At 35.8% G+C, this 12,190-nt stretch overlaps 1 protein-coding gene across 2 annotated transcripts in view; it reads left to right on the top strand.

The window, feature by feature from the left end:
- Nucleotides 1–12,190, top strand: part of LOC142986366 (uncharacterized) — a 108,213-nt gene that overhangs the window by 24,375 nt on the left and 71,648 nt on the right. The window lies entirely within an intron of this gene.

The following is a 12,190-nucleotide window of genomic DNA, read 5'->3' on the forward strand; positions in this document are numbered from 1 at the left end:
AACAATGTACAGCTATCAGTAGCTGTCAAATGTTTGACAACTGAGATACGTGATAGCCCCCATGATAAGCGATGTTTAGCCAGAAATGGTTAAACGGGGAATAAGTATTTATAGATACTGTGGAAGAGTAATTTTAACTATGAAATGATATTTTAAGCCCATTACGCACCCACTGCTGGGCAACGGTCTCCGCTCAAACGAGGGAAGGTTAGGCCTTGACTATTTATGATTAATAAAATCCCTTATACGCTAATAATTTATTCCTTGGATTCCTAATAGAAGTTTTCGTTAAAGTATAAGATATCCTTAATTTGTTTATGATCCAAACTAGCAAAGCCGCAGGGTTTGCTCTTGTGCAGCTGAGGCTTTGATGATAGTCTTCCTTTAAGACATGCTTTTAAGATCAAATATTATAAAACCATTTATGAAAACCAAAGTTACATTTGTTGAATTTCCTACACAAAGAGGTTGAAAGAAGATATCCAAAAGTTTGTGATGGTGATTGTGGATATGTGTATTTTTGCTAATCTTTTACGCATAAACTACTCAATAAATTGAATATACGGATTGTTTATAACATGGACAAACATATGATAATTTTTACCCTGGGAAATCGCGACGTCGCGAGCAGAAACGAGTACTTTTATATTTTCCTATTATAAAAAAAGAAGAGATGCTTAAAGTTTCTCAATCTTTTACAAACTATTTCTGCAAATGTCTTTCCAATCAAAGGACAAAGTGCTTTTTTCAACCAAATCATACTCAACAGCCGTATTTCAATTTAGCAAAAGTGCGTAGTTTCTTAATAAGTACATCACAACATCCAGACAAAGAGGGAGCAGACAGCAGACATACACATACCTTGTAGCTATTCACAGTCACCCCATAAATCATATCGCACCTGCGCCGTCAACATCATCAATCAAATATCAACCTAAAATAGTTATAATTAAAATTCAATGTGAAGTATGAGATTGAGATAAGATCGATACGCCGTTGCCATGCCGTTGCTAAGGGTCTTAAATGAGGGAGAGTCCCCTGGCAGCGGAATGGTAACCAGCGTAGGTAGAGGACGAACATTCTGGAATATTCCTTTAAGAGTATTTTTGTATTATAACGTGGGTTATAACTCAAGGTCTTGGAAGATCTACTAATATTATAAATGCGATAGTTCGGAGGATATATCATTTATTATGTAGGCATACAATTCTTCTTGTTACTAAAAAAATACATTCAAAATCATTCATTTATAACATTGTTTAAAAGATTTACATATAATACTTTTCATACGTAGGTTACTTTTTTTTAAACTTGCACTTGGCCGAACTTGTGTACAGAAGTTGTCATGATATTTCAAGCAAGGGCGATCTCCTAACAAACAGCCTGATTAATATGAACCCTTCAGTTACAGCAGTGAAGGTCACGGTCACAAGAACCGTTATTTCAGGGTCCTTGTTTTACCCTTCACCCTAATTTTGGTTGATACTCGGAGCACCGGAGGGGTCTGTTTTGTATTTCAGCCCTTAACTTACAAGAAAGCGGGGTATGATAGGTATATTAAAGTATTATTGTGATAGGATTAGGCCTTTTGAGTCACGATTGAAAGTGCACTAATTCTACCTGACGCCACCTTAATTATCTGCAATATATGACTACAGGCTAATGATGATGATGATGATTATGTGATAGGCGTGTCGTGTGCATGGGCACCTTTCACACAAGTGGATGACATCTCGAACCCAAGGCAACACACCAATAACTTTTCTAAGTTATGTGTGTATTAGAAATAATTATCACTTGCTCTAAAGGTGAAGGAAGAACATCATGATGAAACGTTACATGCCTAAGTTGGTTTAATACATTTTTGCAAAGTTCCCAACACGTAATTGGCCACCATGGTGGACTCAGGGTCTATCACCTTCTTCATTCGGAAGGAAACCCACGCCCAGCAGACCGACAGCAACGGGTTTTAAAAAAAGTATTATATGTTTTAATCCATGTCTGCCAAATTGATTAAAATCTATTAAGTAATTTCTGCGTGGAACAACGCCCCGCGTGCAACGTATTTGATTTAGACAAATACTAAATCAAATACGTTTTGGGAAGCTGGTTGCTCGTAAGAAGAAACGGTTTGCCCAAAACTCTTTTTTGTGGGTCTTCATTTCCATTTTGTTGGCGAACGGTTGGTCTGATGAATAAGTAAAAATGTTTATTGTCGGTGTATCTATACAATAAAAACATTTAGACTGAATTACTTAGTCAAAAGTACTGTTGACCAGCTCCGTTGGGAAAAATAAGTTTTGGGTGCTATTCAGTCACAACTGCTTTTGACCAACCTGATCAGTCATGGCATGACTGGTTAAGAAAGAAGTTATATATTTAATAATTATTTAACTTCTTTTTTCTTATTTAATTTTTAGTTTCGTATATGTCGCTGTCAAAACATTACTAGCTGACCCGCGCAACTTCGCTTGCGTCGCCTGAGAGAGAAAGGGTCATAATTTTCCCCGTTTTTTAATATTTTTACTGCTACTCTGCTCCTATTGGTCGTAGCGGGATGATATATAGCCTATAACTTTCCTCGATAAATGGGCTATCTAACATTGATGGACCAGTAGTTCCTGAAATTAGCGCGTTCAAACAAACAAACAAACAAACTCTTCAGCGATATAATATGAGTATAGATATTATGAATCTGAATGAAGGGATGTAAGTTATGGTGCTCCACTTTGCCTTAACCTTGAACACATTTCGTTCAACCGCGGGGAGAGTAAAAGGGGTGATATATGAGTCTTCGGAGGGAAAGTATATTTAGCTCCATATTACATGGGACTAACATTGTAACGGCAAAACGTTTGTGCTTATCACACATTTTAGGTTTGGTGATAGATTTAAGATACTATGACGATTTCAAATTCTTGTTAAAAGCTTATGAAATAAAATATATTTGACTTTGAATTTGACCTTGACTTTGACCTTAACCTTGACTTTATATGTGACAAAAATATCTAGTTTGTATTCAATTTCCAAAACTCATCATATTGAATATTTATAAAATGTATAAACAAAGATACTAGCATGTCGAGGCTCGGTCTGGACCCTGCCTTGCACACATACACAATCCACTCACATATAGGCCCACACACACTTTCAAAACATACCGGTAATTGGTCCAGACAGTAAGTACTCCATTGCTCTATAGCACACATTCAATCACCCCATTAATCTTCACGCATCTGCGCATTAAACAACATCAATCAAATATGAACCTAAAATGTCCAGAATTAAAATACAATATAACATTATTTTGTAATGGAAAGTTCTAGAATTCCAGACGGAATCGATACGGGGTTCTCAACGACGGGTTCGGCCAGCGTTTAGAGCACGTGGCATTCGAAACAAAGGAAATGATTAACTTATGAAAATGAGATTTTTCTTCTACAAAGAATGAGTTATGAGGGATGATTTGGAACTGTTTTCGACCAAGTCCACAATTATATACGAACTTATAAAAACTAGACCTTTGTGGGTCTTTTCAAAATTCATGGGGGTCGGTTCGACGTCGGTTAGACTACAAACTTAATTATTTTTAATATTTGTATGTATTTTAATTAGAGATGTCTCCAACAAGTCGACCACGGCGATCGTGGTTTCTATAGTAGGCAGATTCTATAGAAAGCAATTTTTGTGACTATTCTAAATAATAAATTTTCGGCCGCTATTCACCTTTTTAAATAGACGTCCAAAGTATTTTAAAAACAGTTTACGTTAATAAATCTCCAGTTTTTTTTATTATTTTGATCCTACTTTCTGAATCGTAAATATAACATATCCATGTACAATCAGTCACCCTTCTCTATCCTTTAAAAAAAATCGATTATCAATAATTATGATGTTTGCGCCTAACTCATTATTTTTAATAGTGACTGAAAATAGTACTAGGATAAGCTCATTCATATTTTCGTTTATTTGAAAATCAAGAATTACACATAATATGATGCGGTTTGTTTATATTTTCTTTAATAATTAACTAATATTATAAATCAACGAGCGCGACTGAAAATGTAAGGCAACGATACCTTATTTGTCTTGCAATAAATATACAAATAACAAGACTTCAAAACGTTTATTCCAAAAGTAGTTGGAAAATTACTTACCCCCGGTTTCTGAGGTACATTTAGCGGTAGTTTAAGTTCATATTAAAAAAACAGAATAGTTGAAATACCGCGTAATGTGCCTCAGAAACCGGGCAGTAGTCTATTTCTAAACTAAAGCTTATGAGTACACAGCCCTTAACCAAAACAACCAACAATCTGTACATTAAAAGATTTATGTACAAAGATGCTAGTACATGGCGGCCCGGGAACACCCCTAGGTATTCCGTTGTATCGATCCGTCTGGCGCTCTCCCCTGTACATTAACACAGTGTTGCTCAACCTTTTGCAGTCCGCAGACCCCTGTGAAATCCAGCACAAATTCAAAAACCTCATTATTAACAAAACATATCGTATTAATTTATCTACAGTACGAAAATAAAACTATTTTAGTAGTGTAGCAATGCATAAAAATGTGTTAATGTGAAAATTGGTAATGTTTTTTGCATTGAATAAGTAATATGTGCGTTTGTGATTTTACTAAGGTGGAATCGTAAATAACCTTAGATCGGGTTCAAATTGCAATCTATTTCTGAATGAAATGTTTTTTTTTATTGAGTATGATCCAGGTGCCTGTGCCGAGCTTGTGCCTAAGAGCTGTAGGTATTAAGTACTACTACTAAACACATATTTAAAATCACACCTTTTACCATAAAGGCAGAGACCAGAGAATACTATTATTTCAGATGCCCATTATTTTAAAATTAAAATATCAGTTCCTAAGTTAATGCCGCGGTCTTCCCATACATAATACCTCCGACCCCCAGGGGTCCGCCGATAATAGTTTAAGAAACACTGCACTAGGTAACTCGATCCATTTACATACAGACCCACACAGATACACTTCCAATACCTTTATGTAATTGGGTATATGGTCCAGACAGGGAGCACACATGCAATAAACACTATCAATCAAATATGAACCTAACGTGTTCAGAATTAAAATGCAGTATGAAATAATTCACAGTTGGAAAGTTCTAGAATTGCAGACGAAATCAATATGGGGTTCGCAACGCGATGGGTCCGCTGGCCAGCATCTGAAACACGTGGCATTCGAAACAAAGGAAAATTTTAACCTGTGAAAATTTCCATGTTTTTATCATTTTTCTGTTCTTATCATATCGGCTGTTATTCCCGAAGTTGTAGGCACTGGCAGTTAAATACATTTCGCCATTTACAACGTTAGAAATATGACGATATGGGGCGAGCCTAATGCCATAATTAGATATTATTTTTTCTACTTAATTGGACCTCAGATTGTATTTAGTCGTAGAATCTTATAAGACTGAAACAAAAATGTAGCTTCTGTCTACCCTCTGACAGTGAACACAACTGCTTATGAGGGAGTTATAATATTATGGATAGTAACAACACAGGTAACAGGTTCCATTACAAAACTACTTAATATGTTTGTAATTCATTCATATGGAGAATATATCTATCCAAAATTTGAATCCACGAAATTTTGCCTGTTTCCACAGACGACTACTAGACACAGACCCAATCAGAAAAACAATTTACTAAAACTACCAAATTCTTTTTACACGAATAGAAAGAGATGTAGAACAAAGCCATTAAAGAGATATCTGGCGGTTAACGAGCACTAGCCGAGTATCACGGTCACAAGGGATGTTAACATTAGGGGGGATCCCGTCTTTGAACTTCACCTTGAACTACTTTGTGTTCACAAAGTAGTAGAGAAGGTTGGTACGTTGCCAATTGTCTCAAGTAGGTCTGTTTCACCACTTCTGAAAGAGTTTATGATAAGTCTTTTTTTTAATCTTTAAGGGCTTTAAACTCTATGAGCTTAAATCATAATAAATACACGGTTTTAACAAAACAAATCTGTCTACACAAACAAAGTTACTGTTTTCTTGAAGACTATAAAATATGAAATTATAAACACATTTAGCTTACCTACTAGCTGGATAAACTTAAATATTGTTACACATTCATTAATTTCAGTTGTTAATGAAAATTAGGAGCAGGCAAGATACACACATCAACACCGTCTAGGGATATTTTGTAAAAAGTTCTTAAACTCAAAAAATACTGGCCAGTTTAAAAATCTTTTGATAAAAGACTATTTTTTAAACCTTTTTGAATGATTCTAAATTTGAATTTATAAAAAATAATTAAAAATAAAATATTTACGCGGCATAATGGTTGCGAAGTCCGCAAGTTTTGTTTAACTACTGTAGTATCGGGATATTTTTTTGTGCCAGATTTAAGTTTTATTACAAGTTATCGATTAATTTCGAGTTAAATCTATTGTGTGCATCATGCAGCGGCGCTATATAACGAGAGAAGCAATGCTAAGGGCAGTGGGCATGCTCTACGCTGTGGCTGCTCAACGGAGTATTGCTGACGAGATTGGAACAAGACAAAACGTGATGTCTAGGTTATAGTCATCCTACCGTGCTACTAGTGAAGTGGTTGAAAGATATCCAGGGGGAAAGCGAATAACCACTTATGGACAAGACCGATTTTTGCAAATTGCCGTGAGAAAAGAACCAAATGTTACAGCCATGCAGTTGGTTCGGAGGCTCCAGCCAGAGCACCAGTTGCTTGTGAGTGACCAAACTGCGAGGAAAAGGCTGCATGAAGATAACTTTCACGCTCGCAGACCGCTTCGTACTCAAACTTTTAAGGGTACATGCCGAAAAAGAGTTGTACAATTATTTTTCAGGACAGACTGTCAAAGTTGAGTGATGAAATATTTTCAAGGCATAGCTCGCCATAAAAGGGATATTTTCAGAAATTCCAATGAAGTGTGTGTGTGTGTGCAAATAATGAATTTAAATTTGTAGTAGTTACTTAGGAACACTCCACATAAAAAAAGAACTAGAAAAGAAGTCATTTGTAGCCACAGTAGACGTAAACTCATCAGAGGGTGGCAATTTACAAAAACGGTTGTCATTTTTAAACTACATGAGATAGATTTTTTTTCTATATTTTTTGATAGCCAACAACACTCGGCCTAACTCAGGTTTTCGTTTTGACGTTGAGTTTTGGGACACGTTGTATATTGCCAAAAATGTTATGGTACAATTTTACATATAGACATAATTATTGTTTAAAAACAAAGGTTGCTAAACTCGTTTTATTTCCATTTTATAGAATCATTTAGATTCTATAAAATGGACGTTAAATCGATAATTTTAAGTAAATATACAAAGAAACATCGATTATTTATATTATTAAAAGATCAAATTTAGGTGTTCAACCCTGAGGTTATGAACCTCGAATTTGCTATATAAAGTTATTGGTCATAAATGAGCGTTTTGTGAAACGATTTTTAATTTTTCCATATTTATTAAAGTGAGTATTTTAATTTCCCCGTGATCCGCATGGCCGTGACCCCCCCGACCCTCTCCTCATGATTAACACCCGTTCTTTGTAGTGCGGCCTATCGCTCTGCAATTGATCGCCCCATCTTGAGGCTAAAATGTTCAAAATATGCCATTATTTCCTAGTCGTTAGATGCCGGCGACTATTTGATAGCAACGCATGCAGTTGCAGGAGCTCCCAAGAGCCAAAAGATGTTTTTGTTTCTCTGCATTATTTTGAATACGTTCAGTTTTTCCGGAGACTACCTAGAAAATACCCAAAAGTCACAAAATATCGCCAGGACACCTTCGACCCCCTTGTTCTCGCATTTCGTCGACCCCCTCGGTCTCCATTAACGTGTAACGTAATTTATGGATGGCCCCTTAAACACGTAGCTTTAGGATGACGCCCAGACGCTCTCGCCGCCAATCGTTCTGCACCTGCGCGTTGCATCATTGCTGCTGCATTTAAACAAATATGAACCCTAAGGGTAAAACATTAAAATTCAAATTCTAGTAATGCAAAAAAAATCAATATATAGGCATTTGCCGGGGGCTCTCATTGACAGAGTCGGAGTCTCTAGGGCTCCAAAATTTGATGATTGATTTCGTCCTCTCGACGGTAGATGGCAGTAATTATTTCTCTTTCAGCCCACTAGATGGAGTTATGACCAGATTTACTTTAAAAAATTTCGATAAGTCAACTTTATTAAATGAATAAAATACAACCAAGTAATGAAATAAGTATTTTAATAATATGGGACCTAATTTATTTCCTAGAAACTAGCTATGAAATACATATCAAATTTACTTGAAAGTGTTGACTTTAGGAATAGTGCGCGCTTTTGTAAAAAAATATCATTTCTTTTAGCAAAGGTTTTCCTTTAAATGTTTAAAAGGTATCTCAGCTACTAGTTTTATTTTTGCTTTACTACTAGCGTTTAATATATTGTCAAACGACTTGTAGCGCCATCTCTTATCAATATTTGCAACGCGTTGCCAGGTTTTGGAGGAAAAGAGACGGTAAATTTTCCCTTGATATTTAGTTGTTACTTCGCCCTCTACTCGTTGTGTTGTGTTTACATAAATTGTGTTTTGTTTTGCTCACCATGAATACCGGTAATAATGTCTGCTGTAACCCCTTTAAGTTAAAAGACCATCCAGAGTGTGTGAATGTCTGGAAATTGACAATACGTTTAGCCGTGAAGTGTGGAATCCCTGTGGATTACGTTTGTACGAGCTGCAGGAATAAACTGTATAAAGTGAAACCTAATACAATTATCACGCAGTCACAGGAGCCACCGTCATCTCAGAGCGTGGTGCCGTCGCTTCTGGAAAGAAAACAAGATGATGTGCAGACTAACAGAAAACGTAGAGCAGAAGAAGGACTGCAACAATCGGAAAATAATAACCAAGACCTGTCCGCTTCTACGTCTCAAAAAGTGAAGAAGGTGGCACTTACACCCTTGCCTTTAAGTTCTATTAAACAAGAACAAACCCCACAAGAAGCCCCACAACAAGCTGAACAACCAAAACACCCCCTTGAACAATGTCACATGCTACCATCATCCGCTACCTGTTCCAGCAACATAACATCGTTAAATAAAGACTTGGTGACATCGTTCTACCTTCGCGAAGATGTAAGCACGGCTTTGACCCACAGATATTTACCGGCTAACGACGGCAGGACGGCACAAATAGAACGACGCGTCTTGCTTTACCCGATCAAAGAATTGTATATAGCATTCAAGAATCAATACCCGGGCACTAAAGTGCTATTAAACAATTTTTGTCAGCTGAAACCTTCAAATTGCAACCCTTTTGGCGATCCTGCTACACACCTTAGACGAGTATGTGCCTATCATCAAAACGTTAAGTTGATGATAGCCGGAGGAAATCTTGATCTTCTCACAGCAGGTACGGATATACACATTGCGACTTATAAAGACTGCATTAAAAACATGATATGCCGTAGACCTACATCCGTATGCCATTTATCGACAGCAATAGCATCAAGTTTCATCAGTCATCAAAAGTGTCCTATGTGTCCCGGGTTAGGTGCAATACGAAAGCACCTAAAATCGGTTTTTGACAAAAATGGCATTACGAAAATTCAATGCCAACAGTGGATGGGAATAGATCGGTTCACTATACATACCCAAATTATTTCAGTTAAGAATTTCATAAATAATTTTTGTGAAGCTCTGTATCTATTGAAACCGCATGCGTATGTTGCTGAGAAGCAAACTCAATACTTACAAACAGTGAAAAAGAATTTAGCTGAGGGTGCAATACTGATTCATTTTAATTTTGCCGAGAACTTTGACTTTGTTATGGATTCCAAACAGCACAGTGAGCAAGCCAAACTGCTGACGGCCATCCTTTACTACAAGGATGGGCGTCTATTGAGACACCAAAAACTACTTATCATTTCAGAAGATATAAAGCACGACACTGCTACATTTTACACTTTTCAAAAACTACTTCACCGTCACCTGAATAAGAAAGGAATCCCATGTAAAAGAATGATTTATTTTATAGATGGAGCATCCCATCGCTTAAAATGTCGCTATAACTTTGCGAATTTATATTATTATATGCAAGACTTTAAAGTTAATGGTGAGCTGCATTTTAATGCGAAGTCGCACGGCAACTTATGTGATGTTGTTACTCAAAATTTGAGAAGTCTGGCAACTAGAGCGTGCATCCAACGACCTAACAGAACGATAACCAATCCTTTGGATTTATACAAATTGGCCAAGAAACATTTAAATTACACGGAACTATATTATCTCTCGAAAGATGATATTCAACTGGAAAGAAATTTATTGCTGAAAAGATTTGCAAAAGCATTAGAAATTGCAAATGTTAGCATTTATCATGCCTTTATACCGGCATCTAACGGCATCATGATTGTGAAAACAATTAGCTGTGAAAAAATATTTAGTAAAAAAAATACGATAAGACGATAAAGACTGTTATATTTCTACATTGAAGGTGAACAAGGTACCCTGATTTTACTATTTTCTAGTTGTATTTTACCTGCAGAACTAAAATTTGATATATTTATAATATCATGCATGTAGTTCCCAAAGGTGTAGGCAGAGGTGTATGAAATACACTCGCGTTTCATCATTTACAATTTTAATCTCATAATACTATCACTCAGACCACGGAGGCAGTTTTTTTATCCATACTAATATTATAAATGCGAAAGTAACTCTGTCTGTCTGTCTGTCTGTCTGTCTGTCTGTCTGTCTGTCTGTCTGTCTGTCTGCTACTCAATCACGCCTAAACTACTGAACCAATTTGCATGAAATTTGGTATGGAGATATTTTGATACACGAGAAAGGACATAGGCTACTTTTTATCCCGGGAAAATGACGCATTTCCCGGGAAAATTCAGGTGGCGAACGAAGTCGCGAATAATTAATATTATAATGACATTGAATTAACAAAATTCCGTTGTCATGGCAACTGTTTTAATGACGGATATGCCTTATCGCGACTTCGTTATATTAAGAGATATAAATAATTTTGAGAATATTTTTCGTGAAAAAAGCATATTTTGTATCATCACGTTACGACCAATAGGAGCAAAGTAACAGTAAAAAGTGTTACAAAAACGTGGAAAATTCTGACCCATTCTCTCTTATGTGACGCAAGCGAAGTTGCGCGGGTCAGCTAGTTGTTAATAATAATTAAATTATAAAAATGAACTTAAGTTTATTAATTCAAAGTAACTAACGAGAATCAAAAACAAAGTTAACAATTTAAACACAAAAAGTATCTCTGTACCTAATTTAAATAATTTATGATATATTCATAAGCTGCATTTTGATGTAAAATAAAACAGCAAATAATTTTGGCCTCTGCCTCTCCAAGGGAACAAGGCGTGATTTTATGTACAAAACGAATTTCTAGTTATAAGCAAACTTTAAGAAAATCTTATTTTCCTAAATGACCACTCCTTGGTTATAATTCAATTGATTATATTACATTTAAGACTTTAGAAATCTACTATTGTCAATTATTTTAATGTCGTATAAGTTGGAAACAAGGTAAAAGTTGTACTAAGTAATTTTTTGACTTATCAGTATTAATTGCCGTTACCCGTTTTCCGCCCTGTCATTCCGCTAAAGCGGTGAAGGGCAAGGGCAACGGGCGGGTATAAGGTTTTATGCTTATTTTGTATTTCATAGCATTATTACCTGTGTTTTAAAATGTCAACATGTACCCGAAATAATAGCTATCGTCAGAATTATAATAATACGGCATAGCGCAGTATGAGCCTGGCCAACGCATTCAATGAGAACTGTGGCAGTAACAATATTAAATTTAGTAATAATCTTAAATTAGTTAGTTCCTGTTGCAGGACTTAAATTAGCTCCAACGAAATTTCGAAATTTTCGTAAAAGACCGTCATATTTTAGTTGTAGTATGCCTTGTGTTAATTGTTATAAGATACAACAAGTCATTAATAATCGATATCAAATGTCTAGTGAGGGAATAGAGAGTGCAATATGTTTATTAACAATTGGACACTATAAACAAAGTGCTGAATACTTGGCTGGTGTCAATCTAGCCGCTGTATTCGAATATCGGCTATTATTACATTAGAAAATTAATGAATATTTTATTGATAAGATATCTTTGGGGCATTTGCTCGTTTTTCACGGATCTGTGAAATACTAATTATATTGTTAT

The sequence above is a fragment of the Anticarsia gemmatalis genome, chromosome Z, assembly GCF_050436995.1.
Source record: "Anticarsia gemmatalis isolate Benzon Research Colony breed Stoneville strain chromosome Z, ilAntGemm2 primary, whole genome shotgun sequence".
Classification (NCBI taxonomy): domain Eukaryota; kingdom Metazoa; phylum Arthropoda; class Insecta; order Lepidoptera; family Erebidae; genus Anticarsia; species Anticarsia gemmatalis.